Source organism: Micropterus salmoides, unplaced genomic scaffold, assembly GCF_014851395.1.
Source record: "Micropterus salmoides isolate LMB-PRFRI ecotype aquatic unplaced genomic scaffold, ASM1485139v1 Ms_hic_scaffold_3, whole genome shotgun sequence".
NCBI lineage: Eukaryota > Metazoa > Chordata > Actinopteri > Centrarchiformes > Centrarchidae > Micropterus > Micropterus salmoides.
The window spans coordinates 20,597,117-20,610,608 of NW_024042261.1; positions in this window are offsets into that span (position 1 = coordinate 20,597,117).

The following is a 13,492-nucleotide window of genomic DNA, read 5'->3' on the forward strand; positions in this document are numbered from 1 at the left end:
CTGAAGCAGATCTCACTTCAAATACTGGAGAACCTCATACCGACTAAACAAGACCACACACAGACAGAAACCATGCATGTATGTATACATTGTTGCACATTTTATCCGACTAACCAGCAAGAACGCCACCCAGCACACATTTGGATAAACCAAATCAACCAAAGCAAGTCTATAGATAATAACTTATAAAACAAACAGTGTTCCTAATGTTAAATTTAACATTACCCAGAAAAGTTGCTGTACCAATTTGAGTTACAGTAGATACCTCATTCATTCACTTAATCCACACTAATTTTCTCTGATAGTCAGTAACCTTTCAATCATAAGCCTTACACAAACACAATAGCCTGAAACTATAAGGAGCCACCACGGCTTATCATTAACATTAACTCCAATATTACATTGAAAGTGTTCAGCCATTTTTTTTCCTGTGCTGGCATCTGACCTGGATTAAACAATAAATAACAATGGTAAAAAAATGACAATTACTATTTTATTCAGACATGATCCTCTTATGTGTGCTGCAAGACTGGTGAAACTCTATTCAGATTAACTTTTGCCCTTTATGGTTTGGGACTCTAAATGGGTCACAGGGATGTTTATTTCTGCCTTCACGTGCACACAGTATTAACATTTTTTAATGAGCGTTGGTCCCTGAGCAAAATACAAAATTTATTCATCTTGGATTCCAGGCTGAAAAAAGCTGTGGCCTTAATGCAATAGTACTATGCTCGCCAATGCTTAGTTGGTTATGCAAACCAAGCTGGTGTTATATAAATACCCATTCACTTCTGGTTACACCACAGGCTCAGAGGTCAGTGTCAGAACTACAAGGATTAGATCATAGTTTGATCCCTTAGTGGGATCAGAAGCCAGAAAGAGATCCACTGCTGAAGCTGTACATGATTTAGAGCTGGAGAGACCAGAGGCAACATCCTGATGATGCTCAATCAAAGCACTGAACTCCAACCTTTATTTTCTTTACTAATATTTCCTATTCTATTGTTTTTATTCTTAAATTTTCAGCACCCACTATATTTTCTTGACTAATTCTGAATACTGTGGCCAATAAGAGGAGCTGACCCTTGCTAAGCCCCGCCCCCTCGTTTACTGTTGACATGCCTGTCAAGCTTTCCATTCTTCCATTCTCTGCAGTTTTACAATGATGACAAGGTTTTAGTCATTTTGTGCTTCTTATTTCTAGCAGGCGATGGTCGATTTTGCTGGCTGAAATAAAAAGTGGCGCTGGCAGGTTTTATCAGCTGTGGCTAGTGCAGTTAGAGTATAAATGGATTTAATATGAAATACCTCTTGGCCTTGGAAGTACCACTTGGTGTAGGTTAGTAACCAAGTGTGGTTTTGGAAAGGCTACACCCTCAACTCTCTATATAAGTAGTATCTCTCTTACTATAGCCCAATGTGTACTGCTTTTGCATGTGGAGAATACAAAGTTTGACAGGCCTTCTGTGCCCAGTTATATTTGTGAAACTATGATTGGACAAGGAGAGGGTTTCAGTGAATGTTCAGTTACCTCAATCTCATGGCATGACTTAAGCTTCTATTTTATTCCGATTAGTTGATACTTCTTCCACAAACATCCACACTCAGAGCTAATTTAAAAACTCCGGTTCATCTGACATGTCTTGCTTTTGAAGAAACTGCACCCTTAGAAAGCTCAGAGGGAACAAGCTCAATTTAGAAAAGGAGCTCAGCTGTGATTGAGCAATGATTTGTTGAAATTTAACAAGCAAGGAAGGTCGCGTAGGGGCATTTCTTTCTGTCAGGGTAACTTTCCCCCCATTATAAGGATAAATACTTCAAAAGGGTAGCGCCATTCACTTACAGCTCCTTTCAAATCACAGAGACTGTTAGTGAGAAGATGAAATCTCATAAAGCTGGAAAGAAGAAAAGTCAGAGAGTGGACATGGAGATGCAGAATAAGACAGATGAGTGCAGATCAGGTCAGAGGAGGTCAAAAAGTAATGAGGAGAAACTTAACAAAAATTGGAATGTAGCAGAAGAATTAAACCACAACCTTGACCATCAGGTTGATGCGAGTTTGTCTGTCCGCAGTTTGGTGCTTGGCAAGTAAGCATACAGTGGGTTTTAAGCTGAAAACAGCTGCCTGCTGTGACCAAAAATTATTCTGATGAAATCCTTGAGACTGAGCCAAAACAGTAAAGTAACCTTAACCAAGGTATTTCTGTGTCTAAACTGAACCAAGCCTTAACCAACGAAAACACTTTGATTTTTGATCACTTTGATCAGGTGTGTTATTCTGGAGGGCAGTTAAAAAACTGTATTTTGTTTCTTAATTTGGAACACTTGGAGATGGATTTGTCCTGCATTGTTATGGGAGGATTTTCTCAATAGTGTATGTGAAGTATGGGACATCATCAGGCAAATATCAAGTACGATACGTAAAAACTGAGACTCTTTAAAATGCTAACAGTCAGTAGTGGTAGTTCTACATGTACTAATGCTATCCTTCTTGCCACTATGCTGCCTCAGATGACTTATCAACATACTTTCCCTTATAATGTGGTTTTAACCCAGTCTAGTCAGAATGATCATGCAGCATGCTTCTACTGCCTGTGTATGTGTTTATACATGTGCATGTGTTTGTGCATGCATCTCTCTATCTCTCAATTGAGATCCAGCCTGTGTGAACTGCCTAATCGTGCTGTCAGGCCTCTGCAGAATAATGAGCTGTAATGCGCCTCTCGAGCTTCCCATCCGGTCTTTCATTTTTCCCTCCCTTGCTTGATATCCCACAGGGATATCACCCCCGGCGGCTATTATAGCGGTCAGAGTGTCTCGTATATCAGTGGTTGACTTTATTAGAAGATGATTTTACAGACAGAATAGACCTAACTTCACCCATCAGAGACAACAATAGAGTCTGAAGGGGCGGATAGAGAAAGAAATGAATGTAACATTAGTGGCAATGAGTGACACATGAAGTGAAAAAGGAAGAGAGGAACGATAATCAGGCAGGAAATGCTCATTTTCATTAGTGCATTTACACAAGACAAGGAAGGAGATCATGTACAAGTGGAAGTGAGGAAATGAGTGGAAGAGGGGAGAAAAAAGAGGTGGTGAAAGGAGGATGATTATTTGACAGGAAGAATTGCATTAATAGTAGGCATCTGAGGAGGAACTTCAAATAGAGGAAACAAAAAGAAAGCACATATGAGTATATGACAAGAGAAAAGCAGTAACAAACTCAAAGTGTACAGGTGTTAAGGAAAGAAAAGACTGAGCACAGTTATTTCATGTTTTTTGCTTTATATGGCTGATTTTTCAGTCAGGAAGAAAAAGAAATATCACCCCCACCCCCCTTTGCTGCACACATTTAAGCACAGAGAAAAGCTTAAAACTACCATTTTAAACCAAAAGTTTAAACATTTTATTTAGCTATATTTCTAAACACTTTGTTTCATTTACTGCAGTGACAATTCTTACATTTTGGGATTGAAACTCAAATAGTTTTTCATTTATTAGAATTCCTCAACACTTCATAACCACTACCAGCAATCGTGCAGTACATAATTGCAATAATTACGCTCCAGACAGAGTGTGTTTGTGGTCTTTGTTTGGTCAGTCGAGGCTCAGGGGCCTGCTGTTCACCCCCACCTACAGTATACCTCATTCACCTCCTTCACTGTCCAATCAGCATTTAGTTTCTGGGGAAGCATGGACCTACAGTATTAACCAATTAAATACCGTCAGTGTGTTTCTGCCCAGTGACCCTAAGCTTTTGGATGTGACAAAGAAGAAAGCATGTATACACGAGCATCTGTTATTATGGACAAGGTGATCCACAGAACCCTCCGACCAGGCAGTTGGATATAATTCCCCCATCCTACTGCTGACAAGACCTGCCAGCACAGTCACATGGAAGGGAAGGATAACATCACTGTTCTGCTTTCCAGCTCCAGACGCTTGTTACTGATGCAGTAAGCCCAATGACTCAACCACCTAGGTGAGAAATATTCAAATCTATGCAGCATATTTAGAAATGTAATAGAAGAACATCTACTATGTGTTTTTCATGTTTACATATCTTTTTTTTGCATTTCTTTTTCCTCTAAAAAGAGCTTGTTAGCAACATTAGTGTAACATCAGTCATTGGAAGCGACAAGCGAGTCTGCAGCAAACATTAGTCACCAAGGACCTTTCTGCTTAAAATCAGAGTTTCAAGTCATCCAAAAGATCATCATTCCCCAGGGAAAATATTTTGTTCTTGCATCAAAAGTATGAAGCTGAGGCACTTTTCAAAAACAGTAGTTTAGTAAAGAAATACATTAACAGTAGAATGTAATTTGCATAATGAGTGGTATGAATTCAGATATTACAGAATTAATCTTTTAAAAAGTAAGAAGGTCTTTAAAGTGAAAAAAAAAACCCTGCAATTCTAGAAGTGATTATTTTGTTTCTTGTGAAAGGTAAGGTACCTTACTTTAAGAGCTCAAATGCAGTACTTTAAAAGAGCAGCAAAGTAAAAAACAAAAATTCCTCCATGCTGCATGTGAACCCAAGATGGCAGTATAACAAGCTACATGATTCAGTGGAGTAAATTGAGCAGCAAGGACTCTGCTCCACTCAGATTCATCCTGGATCAGTTTTTTGGGTTAACAGTAGTCAAGTTATTCTACCGTAAGCCCAGTTTACCTTTGCCTTATTTGATGGATACAATTTACACTATTTCTGTCACACCGTTATCTCCTTATCAGGAGTAGAATAAAGCATATCTAATTACTATTTTTTATTTAAAAGTCCAATTTGTGTTGCATAACATTCCCTGTCTATTCCTCTTTTGTGTCACGTTGTACCCTCTGTTCTCTTCCTTCCATCTCTTCCCCTCATACATCCTTCCTTTCATGCATGTGAATCACCAGACCGTGAAGTCCACATTGTAAAACCCCTCCTCTGTACACACATACACACAAACCAGACCTCTGACACATCCAATCTGTCATCTCTTTTTCCTACATTTATCTTGTGTCTTTCTCTTTTCTCATTTTTCTCAGTCATCACTTACTAACACTGTAATAGTGTAGTTTAAACCTTAAACAGAGAAAGACAGAGACCATAAAAATATACATTTTTCACAAGAACAACACCCTCTCACTCCCAAATTTTCACATATGGACACTTGCAGTCACTTTTTAACGCACTAGTTACCCCATTTAGAGTCATTTCTGGACAGTCAAGTTAACAACAACAACCATGCTAGGCCCAGTCAAGTTAGCAATAACACGCAACATCCGGTTAGACATCTTAAAGTAAAACACAAGTTAACCAGTGTGAAAGTCTGGCGTTTGTTTGTACCTGTATCTGTACCATTATTCATTCAGTCTATAGCAACATTACCTTTACTGTCTGTACCTCTGTGTGTATATTGTGTAGGCTGCCTCCCTCCCCTCTCTCTCTCCTTCCATCCCCCTCCCTGTTTCTCTCTGTTGCCCCCCCCCCAACCGGTCGAGGCAGATGGCCGCCCACCCCGAGCCTTTGTTCTGCTCGAGGTTTCTGTCTCTTAAAAGGAAGTTTTTCCTTGCCTCTGTCGCCTAGTGCTTGCTCTTGGTGGGAACTGTTGGGTTTCTGTAAATATCATCACAGAGTGAATTGAAAAGTTTGACCTACCCTGACCACATGTCATAACTTGGGAGTTAGACCGGGTTGACAAGACAGAAGAATAATAACACTTATGTCCCTTAAGGTTTAAACTTTTAAACATTTGCCATAGAAAGAACTGTACTGACTCTTTTTGCTGCCTCTGTAGGGATCCCCACCACTGATCTTCACAGAAGAAGGACAGCAAGCAGCAGCTTGGAGAGGTGACAAGCCGAACGGTCTGTCTTGTGTATGGAGAGACAGGCGCGTCAGGAGAGCACATCATCACACAGAATGGATTTGCATGAAGAGAATGTGTAAAGGATCTTTGCCAGATGAGAACCCAGATAAATAAGGAAAAGTAACAAGAGCCTATGACGGACAAATGTCTCATAAAGGTTATATTTGGGAGCAAGCCCACACCACACTCTCATTCAACAACCCTAATGATAAGGAACAGGATGAAGATTTCTTCCTTTCCCAAATATCTAATGCCAGTGTGGTGAGTTATTAGGATATCCACATGAACATTTCACTGGAGAAGACAATACTAGTTGGATTGAATGGCTGTAATTGAATTTTTTCTTCTGAGGACAGTATGGGACTGGCAGAAAGACACTGTTGTACAGATAAGACATTTAAACTGTGATGCAACATTAAATGCAAACTTTCTGAGAAAACAAAATTGTACAACCATAAAAATTAACTCTTGTTCCAAATGTCATGACTTGCTATGGACTGGATGATGTATTTGCACTTCTGTTAGGTTGAGCTGTGGTTACTCAGAGGTTTCACTGTGAAGGCTAAAGCCAAATGGATCGCTATGCAAACATGAAACAGAACGAGTATAACTGTAAACATCTGCAGCACTGTATGGTTAGCAGGAGGAGAACAGCAGGAATACAGCTCATTGTTAAATGTGAACATGCTACCATCATAGCATTATAGCTTCTCAGCATTACAGCATTGTGTGTACCTCACTTTACATGCATGGCTTCTTGCAGATTTCTTTTTCTCTTAACTGACCTCCTTGATGGAGTAAACTGTTTGCCTCTTCACAAATAAATGTCAGTGATTTGCACTTAAGTAAAACAAATTACATTCTTAGATTTATTAGTTAATATATAATTATGTACAAGCTGTTTGTTTTAGATTTAATTCTAGATTTCTATAATCTGTTTTTTTTCTCTATATCTTAGTTTTAAGTTTTCTTTGAGGAATTCCTCTCTTTGAACATTTTCGATCATGCAATGACTCGTATTTTGTCATCTTCAAAGGGCGTTTTGTAAAGGAACACCTTTCTACTGTATGACATTAAAGTCTTCTGTAATATAACGTCATTAAAATAATAAGAATGTGAGATGTTTGTCTGTCCAAACAGGTTTGTTTAGGAATGCATGTGACACTCACGTTACGGCAGATTCATGTTATTATCTTCGTTACACCTGTCAGTTTAGTTTTATTTGTACTACTTACGACAACCCAATTTTTTTCTGAAAACTACAAATTAATATAAAAAAGGATGATGCATTCAAAGTGGTGGGTCTTATACCAGTTGATGTGAAATGACCGGACTTCATCCTCGTGCTGACTAAATGTTAATTAATGGAAATGTGGCTTCATCTTGATTCAGCTTCTTCTGACATAACAGTCGTCACAGGCTTTCCTGTTTCAACTAATGTGACTGCAGCTCCATTATTCCGACGCCAGAAGCGTAATAACAACGGCATTATTCTCCTACAAAATCAGACATAAAAAAATACACTCACAGCTCACCTCTGTGTGTGTATTCTGTAGTTTGTTAAAGCAAAATTTCTGCCCTTAACACTGACGATTGTGCTGCAACACCATCCATCCATCCCATCCACCTTCATCTGCTTATCCGGGGTTGGGTCACGGGGGCAGCAGCTCCAGTAGGGGACCTACTGGAGCTGCTCTACTCTGAGCTCCTCGCGGATGGCCAAGCTCCTCACCCTATCTCTAAGGGAGACACCAGCTACTTGCCTGAGGAAACTCATTTCGGCCGCTTGAACGATCTCGTTCTTTCGGTCATGACCCAGCCTTCATGACCATAGGTGAGAGTAGGAACGAAAATTGACCGGTAGATCGAGAGCTTTGCCTTACGGCTCAGCTCTCTTTTCGTCACAACGGTGTGGTAAAGCAAGTGCAATACTGCCCCCGCTGTTCACGGACCGATGATGCCATCAGGACCACATCATCCGGAAAAAGCAGTGATGAGATCCCAAGCCCACTGAACCACAACCCCTCCTCACCACGACTACGCCTCGATATCCTGTCCATGAATATCACAACCAGGACTGGTGACAAAGCGCAGCCCTGGCGAAGGCCAACTCTCACCTGGAAAGAGTTTGACTTACTGCCGAGTACTCGGACACAGCTCTCGCTTTGGATGTACAGGGATTGGATAGCCCTGAGATGGGCCTCCCTCACCCCACACTCCTGCAGCACCTCCCACAGGATCTCCGGGGGGACCGGGTCATATGCCTTCTCCAGATCTACAAAGCACATGAAGACTGGATGGGCATACTCCCAGGCCCACTCCAATATCCTTGTGAGAGTAAAGAGCTGGTCCGTTGTTCCAAGACCAAGACGAAAACTGCATTGTTCCTCTTTGATCCGAGATTCAACTATAGGCCGAATCCTCCGTTCCAGCACCTTGGAGTAGACTTTACCCGGGAGGCTGAGAAGTGTGATACCGCTGTAATTGGCACACACTCTCTGGCCCCCCTTTTTGAACAGGGGAACCACCACCCCAGTCTGCCACTCCTTCGGCACTGTACCCGACTTCCACACAATGTTAAAGAGACGTGTCATCCAATTCAGCCCCTCCACACCAAAGCTTTTAGCATTTCTGGCCAGATCTCATAAATCCCTGGGGCTTTGCCACTGTGGAGTTGTCTGAAAGAGCCTTCAATTGAGTGGAACTGGAACAAACATCAAAAACCTAGGCTACAAGGCCACATAGACATTATAGTCCTTTCATTTTCTGTCCAAGAAATGCAGGACAGAAAATCAAAGGACTATTAAGAGACACTAAACACATTGGCCACATGGTTTTGTTTGTGTTTCCTTTAGTTTGGCTGGATTGCCTTTACATGACTGTGCCTATGGGAACAAATACTTGACTCTGGACCAGATGTCTTAGAAGCCAGTAGGCTACATCTTTTTTTAATTCTTCTTTTGAGTGTGCCATGCTCTTGTGACTTTATTTTATCAGTGTTTTATTGAATATGCCTTTACTTACTGTATTGTGGCTTACAAAACAGGGTGGCTGACCTGGTCAAGGTCTCCAACAAGGTGATCAAGGTTCAGCAACCCCAACTTCAAGACATTTGTAATAAACTTCCCTGATTGCTCACTTTATAAGTTCAACCCGTTCTCACTCCCAAGTCGTCACATATTGACGCATGGTCAAGAGCCATAGTGTTTGTGACGCACTGGGGATCCCTTTACCTTCATAGTTCAATGTGGGGAAGCCCTCTAGCGTCGGTTTTTGATGTAAAGGTAGGTATATAACAGAAAACACTGAGTAAGGAGGTGGATGGAGGGCCAAAAGCCCAAAAAGCCCGCAAGCAATTACACGGTTAAAAGACGTCTCTGACATCTAGGCTAAAACAGGACTGAATTTGGGCTGTCAGTGAAAGTTTTGTAGACGTCTAAACATAGTCGTCATCAATCAGACCACCATTGAAGAGCTACATACAGACGTGTATTAGATGGTGAAAATGGGTCTAGGCTAAAACAAGGCTGAATTTGGGCTGTCAGTGAAAAGTTAATAGACGTCTAACCATATCCTAAGAATAGACCAAATACACAGCTTTTGAATGGCTACATATCTACCTCTAATAGACAACAGAATAGTGGCTAAAGGATTGTTTTTACTTAAATATAACAGGTTCTCATCTGTCATCTGTAATCTGTACAAACAAATTAAATATAAATATTTTATTAAGAAAAAAGATAACAACATAGACAACTTAAGATAATACAACATGATGAAAATATAAAGGAAATATTGATAAAATATTATTATAATAAATAATAAATTCAGTAATAAAAACATAAATAATGACAAAATAAATGGGTTGGCTACATCCCAAACTAGACCTTCATCTAAGCTGCTACTTGATGCAGCAAGAGCAACAGATGGGTCTCTCGGTTGGCGCCAGTCTCTCAGGTAAATGGGATCCATAACTGTTGAATATGTAAGAATATGAATATAAGTAAACATTATAAGTGAGTACATTCACTGTTTTGTTTGACATGACTACTATCAACAAATGATTTTAAATGGAAACATACAGTATATTTCTAATTATCATTCTCGAAGATTAAAAAAAATCTTCCTCATACTGCACATTGCTGCATTACTGCTCTTTTCACCCTGTGTGTTGTACGCTCCGCTCTTGAGCTACAGAGTGATGCATCTTACTTGTACAAAATCTTTGCTGGGAGTTGCACATGCGCAGTTCCCGGGTAAGGACAACTAGCCAATCAGAAGCAGAGAAGGGCGGGTCGTAAGAAACAAGGTAGTATGATCCAAATCAAAGCCGCTTCAGACTGAGACCGTAACCTAGCAGATGGTATAAGTTACTCAAGTGCACAACCACACAACATCATTGTTCTTACCATCAGGACTAAACGTTGAACTGTTGCCGGTGTTCTGACGATCTATGCTGCCTTGCCGAAAAATGCTACCATAGCGCAAATCGATAGACTCTGCTTGGCCCTGCTCCGTTTTCCATTGCAGATAGTACCCAGAGATAGTATGTACGCCACACACAACTGCCGCAACGTAATGTGTAATGCGACACACACACCAGCGATCCACACAGCTTTCTCTTTTTTAAATTAAAACGTTTCAACATTACTCAGAATGTAAAGACAGATAAGCGGTATGAAAACCTTCCAGCTGTGTTTTCCTCTGCCGTTGTTGCTGCAGCAGTCTGTGTGACGGCGGGAGCAGAGGGCTCTGTGAGCGGGCGGCTGGCCGGCCTCACACGCTCCTCCCGCGGGTTGGTGCAGGGATCCCCCGCAGCCACTTGCGGAGCTCCTCAACTCCGAAAATATTCAAGCATTTTTGTTCCGCCATCACATCTCGTAAAACTGTCAATATTCGAAATCTACACAGCTGATTTTTCACCTCAAAACTTCTCAGAAGTGGATTTAGTGATGAAATTCCATACGGAAACTGTAAAATATAAAACTTTCTGTTGCTGGCCTCTGTTTGGCGCAGGCAATGATGATACAGTGAATAGTGAATATTCTCTGACCAATCAGCAGTCTGTTGTGTTTTCACTTTACAGTTTAGTATCCCTCAGCTCGCTTGGAACCTCGATGGAGGTGAGGTGATATGAAAAAAAAAGTACCTGAACATTTCTACAATGGAAAACCAAACAAAGGTGAGTTGAGCCAAAGGGCCTCCGCTCAGACTAGCTTGGTTTGAGGGCGTGCCTGACCCCGCTAGCCGCTTGGCAAGCTTTATGACGCGTTTTCATTGTGACGTCACAAGTAAAGGAAGTGAAGGGCTGGACTACAAACGAGCTGTTTCCAAGCGGTTCAGAGCAGAGCTTTCTGTGGGAGATGGGAACTCCCTTTGGGCTGGACTTTGGGCTTTTTCACTTTGCAAACCTGTTACATGCACAAAAAAAGAGATATAACTCCTACCACCTCTTTAAACGCCCTTATTTATTACTGATCTATGTTTTAGCCATCATGTTGCAATAGAACAACCAAATAGACAATTGGGAAAGCTGCTTTTATTCTTTTGAGAGAGCTATGTGCTGTGAATGTAAGTGTTCTGTTCTGAATTTTTATTGTTGTGCTTTGCTGAATGTATGCCGGATAATCTGCAATAAATATTTAGAGTCAAAAGTCAAAAACCCATATTTTCATATAATGATCTACTGAGTAAAATATTTGTGTGGCTTTCATAACAAATTATAATAGGTAAGATTGCACATGTTTCATGTTCACCCCCTCTGAATTCAGATAATATAATGTATGAGTTTTTAAGGGCACGAGGAAACCTGTGGGTATCATGGAGTTACAGTAACGTTAAAGAGGTGGTATTATGCTCATTTTCAGGTTCAAAATCTTATTTAGGGGTTGTACCAGAACAGGTTTACATGGTTTAATTTTCAAAAAAACATTTTTCTCTACTTCAGTGACTTCCACCAGGGAAATTGACGAGAAACCGACATCAGGGCCTGTCGGTCCCTTGCAACTGCCTCCGGAGTCCTCCGAGACAACAAATCCTCGGACAGCTTCCCTGACCACCGGTGTCCGCAGGCGACCCTCTCGTTCACCGTAGCGGCGCTCAGCCGGGGGCTTGTGAGTATCCCCACACCTGCCTGGCGCCTCACACCTTGAGCAACTCCAGAGAAGAATAGGGTCCAACCCCTATCAAGGAGTACTTTTCAGAACGAGACTGTGCGTGGAGGTTAGCCCCACCGGATCTAGCTGATAGTGCTCCATCTCCCGCACAAGTTCCGGCTCCTTCCTCCACAGAGAGGTGACGTTCCATGTCCCCAGAGCCAGCCTCTGCTGCCTGGGTCTGGTTCATTGAGGCCCCTGACCTTCACCGCCACCCATGTGGCAGCGCACCCGACCCCTGTGGATCTTCCTATGGATAGTGGGTCAAAAGGATGGAGATGCCACATTGCTTTTTCGGGCCCGGGATCAGTGGCAAACCCGGCCACCAGGCGCTCGCCGGCGAGCCCTCCCTCTGGGCCTGGCTCCAGACGGGGGCCCCGGGCTTTCTCCAACTGGAAATAGGAAACACAAGCAAACACAAGCAAACACAGTAATGCTGCAAGTCAAAAAGAACATCTTTGTGAATGTGTCTGGATGCGCATGTTGGAAAAGGAGCTGATGAAGTTAGTACACTCTAATTCCACTGTGATTGAAAATAGTGGCTCCATGTAAAGTGTTTGCCTTTTATTTTATCTCTAAAAACAAAATCAAATATATGATTTCAGGTGAGTGGTGTTCAAACTAACATAAAATGTACATGTTACATTGAATAATACCAAAACTGATGATGTGATCTTCACATGTGGATCATAACATTTTCATTTTATTTTAATGGACTGTTGCATCTAAAGTGCTTCTTGATATCAGTTTATTGGAGCTCCAAAACCATTATGATATGGACTGGTGGGATTCCGAATACTCTGATAGATGAATCATAACATAGAGTACTTCAGAGACAGAAGCTATGGTGGATAAGAGGTCTTTCATCCTCTTCTCTCCACTGTCATTCATTATTTCTCTCACTTTCTCCATTTTTTTCTCTGCTCATTTCTTTGTCAGAATGGCAAAGACTAATGACAATAAACAGTTCTGGGTACACCTAATGTGTCAGAAACCAGGATCACAGAATAGACTGACATCAAACAACAAAACAGGCCGAGGTAAATAAACTGACATAGGGCAGAAAGGCAGAATCATGACATAATATTCCTTTGTGTGTTATTTCTTCTCGATTTTCTTTTTGGCATGTGAGCTTCACAAGGCATTGTATAAGCGAGTAATACTTGTGTGTGTGTGTGTTCATGTTTTAGATGTTAGCACTTCCGGCTATCCCAAACACTCCATCTGTATTCCTGCCAGGCATGGCAGTCTTTGGGGAAATGAGAGATCCTCAAACACAAACAGATGAATGAATTCATGCGCACACACACACACACACACACACACACGTAGACAGAACTGTCCTACACACACACACACACACACACACACACACACACACACACGTAGACAGAACTGTCCTACACATACACACACACACACACACGTAGACAAAACTGTCCTACACACACACACACACATAGGATCTCCCATATTATTT